The following is a 15,980-nucleotide window of genomic DNA, read 5'->3' as shown; positions in this document are numbered from 1 at the left end:
ATACATTATTTTCCGTATTTGCTCTCTGTCGTGTTGTTTATCCTCTCCGGGCCCTGGTTTCAGATCATTATGGTACTGAGTGTTGTAGCAATGGCTTATGAGACGATAAGATATCTGGTCATGACTCTAACTTGGTATTTATACTCAGTAACATCGTGGAATCTGTACTTTGGAAACAGTATCTTGGGAAGTATTAGCAATTATACCTATTGTTTTTCTCCACTAGAGAGTCAATCTGTGGAGGGGAAAGGGGAAGATACTTTTTCTTACTTGATTACTCTCCCTTTCTCCTTCACCACCCCTGTATCCTCCTGGATCACTCTGCCTTCCTCCTTCACCACCCTCTTACCCCCTGAGCTTGTCACAATAGCTCTCCAAGATATTGAATATTTTTGGAATACTCAGAGTACCATAGTCTTGTTGTTCTGCCTCATGAATGCACTTCAGGTTCTGCTTATAGTTAAACAACTACTTGGGAAGCTCATCCGGAGATCTGCCCGGAGGCAGGATAGTTGTGGGTGGCAGGGAGTATGGGTGGATATGGGCAGGCATCTAGAGCAGTTGGCACCCCCAGTGTGTTGGAAATTCACCCCTGAACAATGGCAAAATCCTCAAAAACTGGCAGAATGCTTGAAAAAAAGGTGTCATGATTCTGGCAGTTCCAAAGTAACACAAATCATTGTAACGTGCTGGGGCCTGGCTCATGCCTATCGAGCTGCCATTGATACTGCTATCAACTTAGTGACAGACCCTGCGGCCACTCCAAGCCCTGTGACAGATCCAACGGCCACTGTGACCCCTACGGTGGACTCGGCAGCCGCTCCAGATCCGGTTCCTGCAGCCGCTCCAGCTCCAGCTCCTGCAGCCACTCCAGATCCGGTTCCTGCAGCCGTTCCAGATCCGGTTCCTGCAGTCGCTCCAGCTCCAGCTCCAGCTCCTGCAGCCGCTCCAGATCCGGTTCCTGCAGCCGCTCCAGTTCCAGCTCCTGCAGCCGCTCCAGTTCCAGCTCCTGCAGCCGCTCCAGTCCCAGCTCCTGCAGCTGCTCCAGTCCCAGCTCCTGCAGCTGCTCCAGTCCCAGCTCCTGCAGCCGCTCCAGTCCCAGCTCCTGCAACTGCTCCAGCTCCAGCTCCTGCAGCCGCTCCAGTTCCAGCTCCAGCTCCTGCAGCCGCTCCAGCTCCAGTTCCTGCAACTGCTCCAGCTCCTGCAGCCGCTCCAACTCCTGTGGCTGTGTTAGAGAAACGAGCTGTAGCAGTGCAAGTTGATCCTGCAGAGGGTATTCCAACCCCTGTGGCAGACCCTGTAACAAAGTCAGAGAAACGAGCTGTGGCAGTGCAAGCTGCCCCTGCAGAGGGTATTCCAACCCCTGTGGCAGACCCTGTAACAAAGTCAGAGAAACGAGCAGTAGCAGTGCAAGCTGCCCCTGTAGAGAAGGTGAAAAAATGGTATAGAGATTCAGGTCGTTTAGAACGCAGAGAGTCTTCTGCCAATCCAGGTAAGGCTTCTGCCAAAACTAGGTATAGAGATGACGAAGATGACGACGACGCTGGGCCATCAAGGATTCAGGAGGAGGAAGATGAGGATGCCGAAAAAGCAACAGTAACTACCCGAAGCCTAAACGAAAGTGAGCTACGAGATGTGCGAAAAGATTTTGGTCGCTGTATATGTGAGCAGCTTGTCACCTGGCTGCTCCGGTGCTGGGACTCTGGAGCCAATTGTGTGGAATTAGACGGCAGGGAAGCCAAGCGGCTGGGATCCCTTGCTCGAGACGCCGGCATTGACAAAGCAATTGCAGATGGAGCACAATCCACCAGCCTCTGGAGGCGTCTCCTCTCAGCTGTGAGGGAAAGGTATCCCTTCAAGGAAGAACTTTTATGTCTACCAGGCAAGTGGACCACTATGGAGAAGGGAATCCAGTACCTGAGGGAATTAGCCGTACGGGAAGTGATTTATGAGGATCCAGACCTCAGACAAACATCCAAAGATCCAGATGAAGTCAAGTGTACACGGCCCATGTGGCGGAAGCTTGTATGGAGTGCACCATCATCATATGCCAGCTCATTGGCAATAATGGCCTGGAAAGAGGATGAGGAACCCACAGTGGATGAAGCGGCTAAACAACTCCGGCAGTACGAAGAAAGTCTTTCCTCTTCCTTACAGGCCTGCGTCTCAGCTGTGGAGAAACTTTCTGAAGAGGTCCACCAACTTAAAGAGAATCTATCTTCCCCCCAACCTGAACCAACCAGTGTCCAACGACCAAAAGAGAACACTTGGGAGAAACTTTCTGAAAAGGTTCACCAACTTGAAGAGAGATTATTCTCCTCTGTACCTGTACAAAGCAGTGTCTCAGCTGTCAGGGGTAGGCGTTCACCCACACAAGGAAGACGATATGGTGGGTACTCACCCCGTGCCACCCTGTGGTTTTACTTACGAGACCATGGAGAGGACATGAGAAAATGGGATGGAAAATCTACTGCGACCCTAGAGGCACGGGTACGTGAGTTGCAAAAGAAAACAATCAGGAAAAAGGGATTCTCTGAAAAGTTTGCTGCTCCAACTTCCAGCAGACAGTCCTTCAAACACAGAAACGAAGAAGATTCTGACCAGGATTAGGGGGGCCCTGCCTCCAGCCAGGGGGAGGAAAGGGACAATCGAGTTTATTGGACTGTGTGGATTCGATGGCCTGGCACGTCACACGCACAGAAGTATAAGGCTTTAGTAGACACTGGTGCACAATGTACTATAATGCCATCGAGCTATAAAGGACCAGAGCCCATCTATATTTGTGGAGTGACAGGGGGATCTCAGCAGTTGACTGTATTGGAGGCTGAAGTGAGTCTGACTGGGAATGAGTGGGAAAAGCACCGCATTGTGACTGGTCCGGATGCTCCATGTATCCTTGGCATAGACTATCTTAGAAGAGGATATTGCAAGGACCCAAAAGGGTTCCGGTGGGCTTTTGGTATAGCTGCCTTAGAGACAGAGGGCATTAAACAATTATCTACCTTGCCTGGTCTCTCAGAGGACCCCTCTGTTGTGGGGTTGCTGAGGGTCGAAGAACAGCAAGTGCCAATCGCTACCACAACTCAGCACCGGCGGCAATATCGCACTAACCGAGACTCCCTGATTCCCATCCATAAGCTAATTCGTCAATTGGAGAGCCAAGGAGTGATCAGCAAGACCCATTCACCTTTCAATAGTCCCATATGGCCAGTGCGAAAGTCTAATGGCGAGTGGAGACTAACAGTGGACTATCGTGGCCTGAACGAAGTCATGCCACCACTGAGTGCTGCAGTGCCGGACATGCTGGAACTTCAGTATGAACTTGAGTCAAAGGCAGCCAAGTGGTACGCCACAATTGATATCGCTAATGCATTTTTCTCCATCCCTCTAGCAGCAGAGTGCAGGCCACAATTTGCCTTCACTTGGAGGGGAGTCCAATATACTTGGAATCGGCTGCCCCAGGGGTGGAAACACAGCCCTACCATTTGCCATGGACTGATCCAGTCTGCGCTAGAGCAGGGGGAAGCTCCTGAACACCTGCAGTACATCGATGACATTATTGTGTGGGGTGACACAGCAGAGGAAGTTTTCGAGAAAGGGAAGAAAATAGTCCAAATCCTTCTGAAAGCTGGTTTTGCCATAAAACAAAATAAAGTCAAAGGACCTGCACGAGAGATCCAGTTTTTAGGAATAAAATGGCAAGATGGACGTCGTCAAATCCCAATGGATGTGATCAACAAAATAACAGCTATGTCTCCACCAACTAACAAAAAAGAAACACAGACTTTCCTAGGTGTTGTGGGGTTTTGGAGAATGCACATCCCAAATTTAAGTCTAATTGTAAACCCGCTCTACCAAGTAACCCGTAACAAATCAAGCAGGAAATAGTCCATGAAACAAATCAAGCAGGAAATAGTCCATGCAGTAGCCCTTGGGCCAGTTCGAACAGGACCAGATGTAAAGAATGTGCTCTACACTGCAGCTGGGGAGAATGGCCCCACCTGGAGCCTCTGGCAGAAAGAACCTGGGGAAACTCGAGGTCAACCCCTGGGGTTTTGGAGTCGGGGATACAGAGGATCTGAGGCCCGCTATACTCCAACTGAAAAGGAGATATTGGCAGCATATGAAGGAGTTCGATCTGCTTCGGAGGTGGTCGGTACTGAAGCGCAGCTCCTCCTAGCACCCCGATTGCCAGTACTAGGCTGGATGTTCAAGGGAAGGGTCCCCTCTACGCATCATGCAACTGATGCTACATGGAGCAAGTGGGTTGCACTGATTACTCAGCGGGCTCGAATAGGAAACCCCAGTCGCCCAGGAATATTGGAAGTGATCATGGACTGGCCAGAAGGCAAATACTTTGGGATATCATCAGAGGAGGAGGTGGGTCGTGCTGAAGAAGCCCCGCTGTACAACCAGTTACCAGAGAATGAAAAGAAATATGCCCTGTTCACTGATGGGTCCTGTCGTATTGTGGGGAAGCATCGAAGATGGAAGGCTGCTGTATGGAGTCCTACGCGACGAGTTGCAGAAGCTGCTGAGGGAGAAGGTGAATCAAGTCAGTTTGCAGAAGTGAAAGCCATTCAGCTGGCTTTAGACATTGCTGAACGAGAAAAATGGCCAGTTCTCTATCTCTACACTGATTCATGGATGGTAGCAAATGCCCTGTGGGGATGGTTACAGCAATGGAAGCAAAACAACTGGCAGCGTAGGGGCAAACCCATCTGGGCTGCTGCATTGTGGCAAGATATTGCTGCTCGGGTAGAGAACCTGGCTGTGAAAGTACGCCACGTAGATGCTCATGTGCCCAAGAATCGGGCTACTGAAGAACATCAAAACAACCAGCAGGTAGATCAGGCTGCTAAAATTGAAGTAGCTCAGGTGGACCTGGATTGGCAGCATAAAGGTGAATTATTTATAGCCCGATGGGCCCATGACACCTCAGGCCATCAAGGTAGAGATGCAACATACAGATGGGCTCGTGATCGAGGGGTGGACTTGACCATGGACGCTATAGCACAGGTTATTCATAACTGTGAAACATGTGCTGCAATCAAGCAAGCCAAACGGTCAAAGCCTCTTTGGTATGGAGGACGGTGGCTGAAATATAAATATGGAGAGGCCTGGCAGATTGATTACATCACACTCCCTCAAACTCGTAATGGCAAGCGCCACGTACTTACAATGGTGGAAGCAACCACCGGATGGCTGGAAACATACCCGGTGCCTCATGCCACCGCCCGGAATACCATCCTGGGCCTTGAAAAGCAAGTCCTATGGCGACATGGCACCCCAGAAAGAATAGAGTCAGACAATGGGACTCACTTCCGAAACAACCTTATAGACACTTGGGCCAAAGAACATGGTATTGAATGGGTGTATCACATCCCCTATCATGCACCAGCCTCCGGGAAAGTTGAACGATACAATGGCCTGTTAAAGACTACCTTGAAAGCAATGGGCGCTGGGACGTTCAAAAACTGGGATACGCATTTGGCAAAGGCCACCTGGTTAGTCAATACTAGGGGATCTACCAACCGAGCTGGACCTGCCCAATCAAACCTGTTACGTACTGTAGATGGGGATAAAGTTCCTGTAGTGCATGTAAAAAATATGCTGGGTAAAACAGTCTGGGCTACTCCTGCCTCAGGAAAAGGCAAACCTATTCGTGGAATTGTTTTCGCTCAGGGACCTGGATACACTTGGTGGGTGATGCAAAAGAACGGAGAGGTCCGGTGTGTACCTCAAGGAGATTTAATACTGGGTGAGAATAGCCCATGAACTGAATTGTACCATGTTAATTAGTATATTATACTGTATGTTATCACTACCATGATTACTATAGGTGACTAATTAGAATGTATGGAAAAGAGTGTAACCTGAGCATGACATAAATGGTATGGAATAAGGGGTGGATAGATGTCCTGGTTTCAGTTAGCACAGAATTAATTTTCTTCCTAGTAGCTGGTGGAATGCTGTGTTTTGGCTTAGGATGAGAAGAGTGCTGATAACACCCCAATGTTTTAATTGTTGCAGAGCAGTGCTTATACTAAGCCAAGGACATCTCAGCCTTTTGCTCTGTCCTGCCAACGGGCAGGCTGGGGGTGCAGTAAGAGCTGGGAGGGGACAGACCCAGGACAGGTGACCCAAACTAGCCAAAGGGGTATTCCATACCATCTGACGTCATGCTAAACAATATATAGGGGTGGCTAGCCGGGGGGAGGGGGCCGGACTGCTCGGGGTTAGGCTGGGCATCGGTCAGCGAGTGGTGAGCAATTGCATTGTGCATCACTTGTTTGTACATACTATTATTACTTTCATATTATCACTATTGTATCATTATTATTATTATTGTTATTATTATTTTTGTTATTATTATTTTCCCTGTCTTATTAAACTGTCTTTATCTCAACTCACGGGCTTCACTTTCCATTTCTCTCCCCCGTCCCAGAGAGGGAGGGGGGAGGGTGAGCGAACGGCTGCGTGGTGTTTAGCTGCCGGCCGGGTTAAACCACGACGGTGGCGGTTCTGCGGAAAGCTGACAGAGGGCCCGAGACTGGTTAAAGAGGCAGGATCCGTGAAGTAGTGGGGAAAGGAAGAAGGTAGGCACTCCGGGTTTTTAAGAATCAATCCGGTAACTCTGTGCACAGACCAAGGTAAGAAATATTAAGTATTGCCTTGGGGGTCGGGTATCTGGTGTATGGTAAGCCCTTGCACGGGGAAGTGCTGGCACTACACCAGGGGAATCTGGTGTACGGTAATCCTTGCACGGGGAAGTGCTTGGAAGTACACCAGGGAATCTGGTAAACTCAGGTGTGCGGTAACGCTGGCACGGGGAAGTGCTTGGCGGTACACCCCCATCTTTCAGTACGTTGGTGTGTGGTACACTGCAGAAGGGAAAATTCTGTAGCACATACTGGCGAGGGTTAGGAAAGATGGGAAGTACGAGTTCCAGGGAATCTGGTAAACTCATAGGTGTGCGGTAACGCTGGCACGGGGAAGTGCTCGGCGGTACACCCCCATTTTTCAGTACGTTGGTGTGTGGTACACTGCAGAAGGGAAATTTCTGTAGCACATACTGGCGAGGGTTAGGAAAAATGGGAAAATATGAGTTCCAGGGGACAGGGAGATATCCCTGGGGGAGTGCCTACTAATAGTTCTTCCTGAAGAATTAAAAGAAATTGGAAACATAATCCCAAAATTAGAGGGATTGTAAAAGAAAAATAATTTTTTTTTAAAAAAAAGGTTAAATATTGTGTATCAGTCTGGACAAAGAACCAATTAAGGAAACAGCGGTATTTTGGCCAAAATACGGGTCTGATGAAAATTCAGGCTTTAAATTTATGTGTAAACAAGAAGATTCCTTTTTTTTTAGAGAAGGAGCCAAGTCATGCTCCCTGTAATCTTAATATTGAACTGGTGACAGCAGCAGTCACTCCAGGAAGGGAGACAGGGACTGTAATTAACACTGTCCCTAAAGAAGGATCGTACTCTAGGTTCTGGCAAGAATTAGAACAAGGTAGAAGAGATATTGAGAATTTTGCCTTCCCTGATACTAACAGTACTAACACTAACTGTGTATCCTCTTAGGTGAACTACCCCCCCCTCCTTACCAGCAGAGAGGTTAGGACTTTTAAGAAGGAGAGGAAGTCTTTATTTGAGGACCCCGACAGCCTAGTTGAACAATTAGACCAGTTCCTACGACCTGATTTATACTCTTGGGGGAGGGAATTATGTCTATAAGTATGTTGTTTACAGGGAAAGAAATGGGAATGATCAGGAGGAGAGCTGCTATACAAGAATGGGAAAGAGCTCATCCTCCAGGACCAGGGGTAATACCGGCAGGGCAGAAATACCCACTTGCCAATCCTGGCTGGAATAATAATAGTGTGCAACACAGAAATCATATGAGAGACTTGGGGTCAGAATGAGAAAGTACTTGGGGATGAGACCTGAGGACCCAGTATCCCAAGGGCTCTTGAAAGTTCATGGTGTGATTAAAGCCTGGCAAAATACGCAGAAAATGATTCAGAAGTTGGGGGGATGTAGTGAACAGTCACTGGGGGACCCTCCTGCGGGAGGCCCTGGAGGTGTGTGTCCGAAGGGGAGATAAGAAGGAAAAAAAAAAAAAAAAAAAAAAAAAAGAGCGAAACTAATGGTATTGACAGTGCAGCGGGTAGTGAGGCAGAGGGTTGGAGAAAGAGGAAGAAAATCTTCAGGGAGAGTCAGGGCCAGGATGGAAAGGAGAGGAAGAGAGATGAAGGAATGGCAGGCAAAGAAGGCTGCCTGTGTTGTGGCCTGAGTCCTAGCAGGGACAGGCTTTGATAAGATGTTTTAAGTGTGGCCAGGCTGGCCACTTCGAATAGGAATATGTGGAGTGGAAGAAGGAGGGAAGAAGGAAAATGGGATGAAATATGCTATATTGATATGTTGTTTATCTTGGAGGGAAAAAGTATGGAATTAAGTTGGACCCTGACTGAGCCTTTGGTGCTGGTATTAAAGTACAGGCTGGAGAAAGATAAAGGAAGTGTTAAAAGGGTTGCTGAAGGGGTTAAAGGTGTGGCATGTAGTATTTAACAGAGCTGTTTGAAGTTGAATGAGCAGGGAAAGGGGATGTAGGCATTATCTAAGTAACAGTCTAGAAGTTTTGGTATATTTGCATATTTGCTGTGGTGTTTGGTCAGTTTCCCAAGCATCGGGGAGGGGGACGGTGGGGGGGAACAGCCTGCTCCACCAGGAGCCTCTCCAGCGGCCGCAGGGGGGCTTCGGCTCCAGCGCCTGGAGCGCCTCCTCCCTCTCCTTCTGCACTGACTTTGGTGTCTGCGGGGGGGCTTCTCGCTCTCCCAACTGCTGTTGAGCAGCAGGTTTTTGTTTGTTTCTTTGTTTGTTTGTTTTCGTGGATGTGCTCTCACAGAGGCACGGACTGTATTGCTCATGGCTTGGCTCTGGGCGGCAGTGAGCCCCTTAGGGGCCGGATGAAAGTGTTTGAAATTGAATTGAATTACCTGCCACGGGGAGGCTTCTGGGTTTTTCTCACGGGGGCTGCCACTGCAGTTTCCCACGCCCCCCACTCACAGCTCCCGAACCTTGCCATCAAACCCAATACACTGGGGAACAGCTAGGTCATTACTGACTTGTAAAGTATCAGGGATTAAATTAACTAATGAAACCCTAAAAAGTGACGGGGGCAGAAGGAACTGGGATAACAGTACCACTTTTGGGGGATACCAAGCTGAGACCAGGGGATAAAATGATCACTGGGTAATTATTGTATGTACCCAAGGCAGGGACTAACTTGTTGAGAAGGGATTTGATGATTAAATTGGGCATTCAAATAGTAAATTGTTAGACTGGAATAACAGTGTTATTAATGGAGTGCTCTCAGGCCCTGAGAGCAAACATACATGTATATTCACCTCTGACTGGAAAGACCCTGAAATGGGGGCGGAAGCAACAATATAGGTGGACAATTTTACCCCCAAGGGTTTACTGGGCCACCTATCTATTTGGTTAAGTTCTAAAAAAAGATTTTGGAGCAATTACAACCTCCCAAGGAGGTATTAATGTTAACAAATATGTGGATCGTTTTCTATTGTCAGGACAGGAGAAAAGAGTTGTGAAGAAAGCTACTAACAAGCTATTCAACTTTCTGGGAAAGCAGGGCTTGGGAGTATTAAAAAAATAAATAAATTACAATACAGAGAAAGAGAAGTCAGGTATTTAAGGCATCTAATGTCTGAAGGAAAACAGAATAAATGCAGAGAGGATTCAGGGAATTGTTGAAAATTAAGAAAGAACTAAAAAGTTTTAAAAGAAAGATTTTTTTTAAGGAATCAGGAGCCATGAAGTCTGAAGGAAAATCGATACTCCCTGATGGGAGAGAAATGCTGAATAAAGTGATAATGAGGCAAATATTAACTGTTTTACATCAGAAGAGTCATTGGGAGGTGCAAGCAATATGTGATAAGAAAGTATGTCTGTGTAGGAATATACACTTTAGGGAAGCACATATGTAGAGGATGTACCATATGTCAAAAGGTAAATAAAAAGGTCTTCTGTAACCCATCTAGAGGGGGACGGGAGCCAGGGGTTTGACCTTTCCAAAGTATACAGGTAAACTTTACTGAGTTACTTGTTTGTCCTAATTGACCACGTGACTGGATGGGTGTAAAGCTTTACTGCAAGGGTTAAAGCAGGCCTTAGAGATTGAGTGGGATTTTCACAGCCCCTGGTACCCCTCCTCTTCTGGGAAGGTGGAGCGAATGAATCAGACATTAAAGAAGCAATTAACTAAACTAGTGTTAGAAACCCAACTTCCTTGGGTAAAATGCTTACTCCTACAGGTTTAAACAGCACCAAGAAAGGATATAGGAATTTCACCATATGAGATGCTGTTCAGATTGCCCTATCTGGGCAGAAGGGATGAGATACCACAATTCAAAACAAGAGAGTTTTCTTAAGAACTGTATTCTGGGTTTGTCCTCTTCTTTGTCATTTCTCAGGACCTGTGGGTTGTTGGCTCAAACCCCACCTTTGGAATTCCCCATTCACCACCATCACCCAGGAAACCGGGTCCTGATTTGGACCTGGAAAGAGTCAACTCCGGCCTGAATGGGAAGGACAATTACTAACCACTGAAACAGCCATAAGAACTGCGGAAAAAGGTTGGACTCACTATACTCGAGTGAAGGCATCCGTCGACGCTAGTACCTGGGAAGCTGTTCCTACAAAAGACTTGTTGGAAGTTGAAATTGAATAGAAAAATCTCATAGTGGACTCTGAGCAGGATAAGAGCTTACAATTGTAAACTAACCTTTATTTTCACAGGTAACTAACGACTGTGACTTGTGATTGAAAGAAAGAACAGACCTATAGCGAAATGCAGTGCTCCCAAGGGGGGGGTTGTTATAGTAGTAGTGTACATCTTATTTTTTTGTATCGATAATTATTTGGAAACCTAAGGTTTAAAAATAATGACAGGGAAAAATTGATTACTAATTTTGTTTTTAGTGATTCTAGGCCTCAGAGAAGGCCTTGGTCAATTGGCAACTTGCAAAAGGCATGACCAGATAATAGCAAAAACAGGATACCCCATCAAAATATGGGTGACTGTGACAGAGGGTTATGTACCACATTCTGTCACGTTTGATGTTTGTGAGGTGTTAGCTTGTGGAGATCTAAATGCCCAACGACAATTGAGCAGAGAGAACAAATAACTGGGAGAGACCCAACAGCCAGATTGAGAATAGCTGTATGGAAACAATCCTCTATTGCCATCAGAGAAAGGGAGAAACTCAAGGAGAAAACAGGAGAGAAAACAGGAAGCCCTCTGAAATGTGTCAGTTCAAACAAGGTATGGGGATGTGAATGCCTGGATAGAATGGGTCAAATATACCGTCCAGAGTCTTGTTCCTCGGGATGACCGATTGCCCAGATAGTGCCTTTCCCATGGTGGTGGACCAAAGACTCCCAAGGGATGCGATGTATGATTGCATTGTACCAAGAAAAGACTGCCTGGGGAAATGAGGCCTGTAAGTCTCTCTTTGCTGTTCCTTGCATGATAATAGTATCACAGTTCCCCCTGCATTCTCTACAGCTATAGGTAACCATACAGCTTGCCTCTCATGGCAGGGTGTGAGTGCTACCTGGCATCTACGAGAATTTGCCTTGTGCTACCAAGGACTTGATGGGAAACTGCTCAAGACTAGAGATCCCCAGGGCAGATCTCTGGTGGTACGGTGGAGGGAAGATCTTACGGTCCACCCTACCATCTAATTGGGGAGGCACTTGTGCACTTGTTCAATTAGCTATACCCTTCACCCTGGCATTTGAAAGAGAAACATCACAAATACCCAGAGGAAGTAAAAGAGGCTTAGGAATATCATTTGATGATAGAGTATACATAGATTCTATTGGGGTACCTAGAGGAGTTGCAGATGAACATAAAGCCAGAAATCAAATTGCTGCAGGGTTTGAGTCACTGTTCTGGTGGGTAACAATCAATAAAAATGTGGATTTAATTAATTATTTCTATTATAATCAGCAGAGATTCATCAATTATACCAAGGATGCGATGAGAGGAATCTCTGAACAACTAGATGCCATCAGCAAAATGGCTTGGGAAAACAGGATAGCATTAGATATGATGCTCGCAGAGGAAGGAGGTGTGTTTGTGTGTGTAATACTGAGCAACCATTGTTGCACTCTTATACCCAACAATAGTGTCCCAGATGGCTCGGTAACAAGAGCATTGCAAGGGCTTACCACCCTTGCCAGTGAATTGGCAGAAAAAAAATAAAATAAAATAAAAAAAAGTAGGCATATTTGCAACATTGATCGTAGTTGTAGGAGTTTTGACAGCCATTGGTTGCTGCATTATCCTCTGTGTAAGAGGACCAGTACAGTGGTTAACTGAAACCGCACTATTGAAACAAATGACCATGGAGCCACCACCTTACTCAGATAAGGTGATAATGAGGAGATGGAAAGCAAAGAAAGCAAAGAAGAAGAAGTCTATAAAATTGCACCTTAGAGAAAGGTTTTGCAAACATCAACAGTTTATAAAAAAAGAAAAGGGGGGAATTGTGGGAATAGAAATGTTGTTTTTGCAGAGTTACATTGTTTAGAATGAGGGAATGTGGTACTGAGATATGCTTACAGTGATAAGAAAGTTTAGCAGGCGACCTAGTAAAATGCAGACAACCAGTCTCCTTAGGACAATTAGGTGAAAATCACGGTGTCAAGTCAAGTCAGATAAGTGAAGAAACATTACCACTTCAAACAGTAAAAATGTCAAAAGAAATTTGAAATTTAACAGGCCGGCAACTGAAGGCCATGCATTGTTTGTGAAGCATCAGATAGATTGTGAACCTGGATTACCCACTCAGTGGGGAAACAGGGGAGGGTCCTGCCATCAAAAGGTATATAAACTGTGTTTTGGAACTAGTAGATGCGCTCTCTCCTGCTTGTGGGGCGCCCGCCATTGCAATCGCGAATAAATTACTACTTCACTGAGATCCTCGCCTGAGCCTAAGTTATTGGCTACGGAGTGTTTCTCACAATTTGGGGGCTCGTCCGGGATCCAGTCACCTACTGGGGAGCCCCACCGCCGCAGCAGCAGGAAGGCATGCCCCGCTGATTTCAGCGGTCCTGTGCATCTGTCATGGTTTCAGTTAGCACAGAATTAATTTTCTTCCTAGTAGCTGGTGGAATGCTGTGTTTTGGCTTAGGATGAGAAGAGTGCTGATAACACCCCAATGCTTTAATTGTTGCAGAGCAGTGCTTATACTAAGCCAAGGACATCTCAGCCTTTTGCTCTGTCCTGCCAACGGGCAGGCTGGGGGTGCAGTAAGAGCTGGGAGGGGACAGACCCAGGACAGGTGACCCAAACTAGCCAAAGGGGTATTCCATACCATCTGACGTCATGCTAAACAATATATAGGGGTGGCTAGCCGGGGGGAGGGGGCCGGACTGCTCGGGGTTAGGCTGGGCATCGGTCAGCGAGTGGTGAGCAATTGCATTGTGCATCACTTGTTTGTACATACTATTATTACTTTCATATTATCACTATTGTATCATTATTATTATTATTGTTATTATTATTTTTGTTATTATTATTTTCCCTGTCTTATTAAACTGTCTTTATCTCAACTCATGGACTTCACTTTCCATTTCTCTCCCCCGTCCCAGAGAGGGAGGGGGGAGGGTGAGCGAACGGCTGCGTGGTGTTTAGCTGCCGGCCGGGTTAAACCACGACAGCCTTTTTGGCGCCCAACGTGGGGCTCGAAAGGTTGAGATAACGGCAGATCTGATCAGAGTGTGTTAAACTAAAATTGGTGTAAGGATTAGACCTGCTTAATAGTCACCTGTCATGATGCTGATTGCTTTAATCTCAACTCTGCTGCGCCTGTTTTCCAAATTGAGTATTATAATACATTATTTAATACATTATATACCAGCCCAGGAAGGTTGGCACCCTACGAAAGGGACCCCACACCAGAGCAGGGGGGAGAGTGACCATGAAGGATCAGTGGAAACGAAGCACCACGGACTGACATCTTCTCAAAGCCTGTCCTTGCTAGGATTTAGGCTGAAGCATAGGTAGCTTTCCTCTTCCTCTCCTTTTGCATCCTGGGCCCGATTCCTCCCCAAAGTCCCTCTATCTCCAACCCTCTGCCTCACCACCCAGTATGCTGTGAATACTATTTGTTTCGCTCTCTGCTTTTCCTTCTCATCTCCCCTCCTGGCATGCACCTTCATACTACCTACACTGTTCACTCCATCCTCCCACCTTCTGAAGCTTTTTCTGTGTATCTGGCCAGGCTTTAATCACAAAATGAACTTTAAAGAGCTCTTGGGCTACCGGGTCCTCAGGATTCATCGCCGAGTACTTTCTAATTCTGACCCCGAGTCTCTCATGTGATTTCTATGCCGTGGGTTGTTATTATCACAGTTAGATGAGCAGATACTTCTGCTCTATCGGAATTACTCTCGGTCGGGGGGGGAGGGTGTTAGTTCTTTCCCATTCTTGCATAGCTGCCTGCCGAATCATTCCCCTCCTAAACATTCTTCTCCAGGGAATAACATACTCAAGACTGACATTCCCCCCTCCCCCCCCCCCCCCGGAATACAAATTAGGCCTCAGAAAAGGATTTGACTGTTCTGCTATGTTATAAGTTAGACCACACAATTTTCTGGTCTATTGAATTTATTTTATTAATCAAGTAAGCAGACACAAGCAAAACAGCGCTGGGCGGCTGGGGAGTCTTCACTCCACCACGGCACACAACTTCCCCTTTCCAGTGTCGCTGTTTTATAGCATTCAAGTTCTGGCTTGTCGAGACTTGACTTGTCGACTTGTCGAGACTTGTTCTGAGGCTGCGCAGTCTGTTGTTGGGGGTCATTATTCTTCCTCCAGTGATCATGCGTTGTGCTTGTGTTCAGGTGGGGGCAAAATAGGATGTCTTGCGGTGGGTGGGTGGTATCTTACAAAATCTTTGTTTTAACAAGGATGTTTACCCAACCCCCCTTCCCCATTTGTCCCCATGTTACAATGCCGTGAGTTGTGAAACCTTATCTCCTCAGTAGATTCTTTAAATTCTCAAGGACAATGAACAAACCCCTACTAATTTATCACATGCTAGGCCCTCAATTAAAGACTTCATTTCCTTCTTAAAACTCCTAACCTCTCTGCTGGTAAAGGGGGGAGTGGCACCAGCCCCGCATCAGCCCTGCACGTCCCCACTGGAACACCCACCCCACCCCACCCGCCTCCGCTCCTGCCGCTTCACGCTCCCTGGTGTGACTTCTCCAGGGACAGTGTCAATTGCAGTCCCTGCCTCCCCTCCTGGAGCTGCTGCTGCTGCTGCCTCCGGTGCAATATTAGGATTATAGGGAGCATAACTTGATTCCTCCTCCGAAAATGGAACCTTATTGTTCACATGTAAATTTCATGCCTGAATTGTCATCAGACCCGTATTTTGGCCAAAATACTGAAGTTCCTCTTATTGGCTTTTTAGGACAGACAATTACACAGTCAAACAATTTTTTAATTATATATATTTTAATATTTTTCCCTAGATTTTGGGTTGTTTTTCCAAATCCTTGTCATTCTCTCCAAAGGGCGCAGTCCCGGGGTCTCCACCCCCACCCTGCTGACTCTTGGAACCCTTAATCCCCATCTCTTCCTGACGTGCTGCTGTGGACTTTACCACCCACAGGGTACCACACGCCTTCACCTAGGATTGGGGCAGAGGTGGGGCGTACTGCCGAGCACCTCACTTCACTGTGCTCGGGGTACCATACACCTAAGGGCCCAAACTCTCGAGACTCTCTTTTGCTCGTCTCTCTTTCACTTCATCCCTCTCCAGCCAAGGGGACTTCCTTCCTCCCCTTGCAGGTCTACAGAACCTTGCAGATCAGGACTCCGCACTTGCTTTGCACTAGAAGTGCGTCTCATTCAAGAGTCTCCCTGAACCCAACCC

Source organism: Anas acuta, chromosome W (genome assembly GCF_963932015.1).
Source record: "Anas acuta chromosome W, bAnaAcu1.1, whole genome shotgun sequence".
In the NCBI taxonomy this organism is placed as follows: Eukaryota; Metazoa; Chordata; class Aves; order Anseriformes; family Anatidae; genus Anas; species Anas acuta.
Note: the sequence above shows the minus strand (reverse complement) of the source record.